Raw genomic sequence first — 3,646 nt, 5'->3', positions numbered from 1 at the left:
TCTCTCTCTCTCTCTCTCTCTTTCTTCCTTTCTTCCTTTCTTCCTTGTACAACTTTATAGGTCCTAGCTCAAACCTACTGAATCAGTCGGGAATGGAGTCCAGGAAATCTGTATCTTTTAAAAATTCCGGTGCAGTTCTGCTGTGACACACTGGAAAACTAAGATGTGAGAACCACTGACCAGAATAAACCAATTTCATACAAATAAGGAATGTACCACGCAAGAAAATCCCAAGATATTCATTCAACACATATATATATTGAGTGCCTACTACGTGCCAGGAACTAGTCCATGTGTAGAATTTACATTGGTCAACAGAATAGGCTAAAATCTACTCATTGAATGGCTTCCTCAAAATAATTCATTAAGTAATTGTTCCGTACCTACGATGGGTTTTGCTAAGCTAAGTTCTGAGAATACAAAGGTAAAGGAGGCATTGTCCCTGCCTTCAAGGAGCTGATAGTCTAGTGAGAAACAAGTACGGAAACTTTATTCCAGCACAGTAAGATAAACCCTATATTACAGAATTATACACAAGGTGGGGCTAAAACAGTAGTGTGAACAGGGAGGACTGGAGGCTATTTTTGCCCATAATGCTTTTAACTTCACTCTCCCTCCATTTTCATGTAGTTTTATTATCTTGTTAGTACAGCATTTAGTTAGTCATTCAAGAACTACCAATGAGATGTTAGACTGGAATGCTGATTTACATTTTTGGTGTCACTAAGGGAATGAGGCCTATATGATCAAACTACAGTATCTGCATGAAATTAAGTGCTAAGTGAATACGGTACTGATATAAAGTGCCATTAAGGGGTGGGCAAATAGTGCTGTGGGTTGGACAGGTTGGGAGTGGGGGCGGTTCAAGATGGGAGGGACTTCTTTACATATCTACACTACTCCAGGCACTTCACATCTGCTACCTTATTAAATCCCCTTTGGAACCGTCTGGGCAGTTATTATTACCAGTCCTCTCTCCTTTTATTGAAGAAGATACAGAGGATCAGAGAGGCTGAGTAACTTGCCAAGGTCACACAGCTAGTAAGTGAGATAGCTGTCATGCAAATTCAGGTCTCAAGGACTCCCATCCTTGGGATTCTTCTAGTCCACCTCTCAAGGGTCCTACACTTGAAGCGCAGAGGCTGGACTTGGCCTTCTCCAAGGGGCTAACAAAGCTCTAAGTGCTACCCTCTGCGTTTCTTTATTGACTGGAAGTTGCATTGCATTGGAAAGGAACTCGAACAATGCACGGGTGCCCTGAACCTCTGAGCATGGAGCTTTCCTAGGCATTCTAGTCATCAGCCAGGGTTCAGCCAGAGGAAAGCATTGTTTGAGGAACCAGGCGCCTGTGATGGCTGGGGTGAGATAAGACTGCTGACGAATGCCGAGAGGCTGCTGCAGGGGCCTGCTCCACTCAGGCAGGAAAATGTGTCACTTCCTCCCAGCTCCTATATCATTTCTCTGCGTGGGAGGAGGGGAAGGGATCTGAGACTTGAAAGAATTTAGAATGGGTCCGGGTGGGGTGAGGGGGAAGGCCGGTCGGAGTGGAAGAGTAGGATTTAACCGGCTCTGACTACACCCTATTTAAAAGCCCAGCATATTTTTATTTCTTGGCTCATTCTCAGCCTACCCTTCTAGCTGCGTCCTCATCCTTATTTTAATTCAGTGCTGGAATCTCAGCACATTTACTCCTCCCCCACCTCCTTCTCATATGCAAAATTTCACTCCTTAATCTTAACTGCGTCTATTTTTCTGCAAAGCTGAAACATTTAGAGCTGGCTGAATGCTTTTTCCTCTCTACACAGCCCCACCCATTAGAAATGTGTACACACACACACACACACACACACACACACACACACTGCATCCAGTGACTGATTCCCACAGAATAGTTATTTTTTTAAGAGTCCTGGTTTTGCTTACATCCATATTCAGCTACTTCTCCCTCATTGTCTCATTGGAAAAGTAATGAAAGGGAAGGAAAAAGTGGGTTTCATGCTAAACCAATTTGAGTTTGTAACGGAGCTGCAGTATTTAGAAATGAAAAAGCTTATCGTGTTTAATTTTCTTTCTGTAGACAAGAAAACAGGCCCACAGAGATTAAATGGCTTATTCCAAGTCTCTCAGCTGGTTAGGAGCAGAACCCAGATGAGAGCTTGAGTCCCTTCGTGGACTATGCAGCCGTGGCTTCCTCATGCAGACATGTCCAGAACCTGCAGTCCTACTTCGTTCTGTAATTCTCTGAGTGTGCATAATTGTACCGCTAGGGCTTTTGTGGCATTGAAGGGCCTTCCTTGAACCTCACCTTAAATCACTTCTCTCCTCAAACATCCCTAAGAGCTGGGCTTGCCGCTCAGGCGCACCTGGAGTTTCCTAGCAGCAACTCTCCTACCCTCTCGTATTCTGAAGCCACCTACACTTTGGCAACAAGATTCCTTATTTGCCCTGTTTCTTAATTGGAAGCAGAGAGCTTTTCCCCAAAACATGTTGGGACAATTCTAATTGGCAAGGTGTGTGTCAACACTTCTAAACTCACTGGCCAACTTGCATTGTTCACCTTTCAAAGTGGTTCCAGGAGAGAAGCCAGTTACCTTCCCGGCCCTTGCTCGATACCACACACGCCCAACCCACGAGATCAGAAGGGCTTGTGCAAGGAGAATTTCCTGTTCTGCTGACTCATCTCCTGCAATGAGTTGGAAGACACGTTTATATTTTCTTTTCCAGCTTTTAAAGGGAAATGAGAGGTTTAACAGTTCTGGTCTCTTGTGCTTGATGAAATCAAGTACAGGCAACACCTGGCACATAGTAGGGCTAAATCAATAAACAGTGACAGCATTGATGATGACTCAGAGTGTTGAGCACTCAGGTGGGGTGCGAGGCTGGCTGGGGGTGGAGCACAGCTCAGGAACTCCGTGGTTCCATTTTGGAAGGAGACTCTTGACTATTGGCCAAGAGGGCAGTTCGAAGGGCCATGCCTGGATTGCACTGGTGAGTGGGTCACAATGTAGCAACCAGACTTGATATCCCAGATGCTTTCCGACTGAGAACAAAGGCATTCCTCTTCTAGCCAAACCTAAATCGAGGGAAGGATGATTCAACTCAGTGTAGGAAACAGCAGGAAATCCGTCAATAGCATTTACATTTGAGAGGCAATAGTGCCAAAATTTTTCCAACAAGATAGAAATTTAGGGGGGAAAAAAGGATCCTGATAAGATTTGTGCATTTCAATGTATGTAAATTTTACCTTTAAAAATATACATATATATGTATGTGTGTGTGTGTGTGTGTATATATATATATATATTTACATATATATGTATGTGTATATACACACATACATATATATGTAATGGAGTAGGGGTGAGGAGGGATGGGTACATGAGGGTTCATAGTAATATTGTATTTGCTTTGTAAATGTTATAAATTTTCATAATAAAAATATTTTAAACACTTGGATCCTATTTTTGGCTCTAATTTTCAGGGTTTCCTTTATTTAATCTTTATTTCTATACTTTGACATCTTCATTTGTAAGATAGGACTATATGAATATGCCACTTCTTGTTAAGGATGTTTAGGGTATTTATAAAATTATGTATATGAAGTACTTTGCAAATTATAATGTTCTATTGAAATGTGGTAGTTAGA

The sequence above is a fragment of the Pteropus vampyrus genome, unplaced genomic scaffold (assembly GCF_000151845.1).
Source record: "Pteropus vampyrus isolate Shadow unplaced genomic scaffold, Pvam_2.0 Scaffold53, whole genome shotgun sequence".
Classification (NCBI taxonomy): Eukaryota; Metazoa; Chordata; class Mammalia; order Chiroptera; family Pteropodidae; genus Pteropus; species Pteropus vampyrus.
This window is presented reverse-complemented; position numbering follows the sequence as displayed.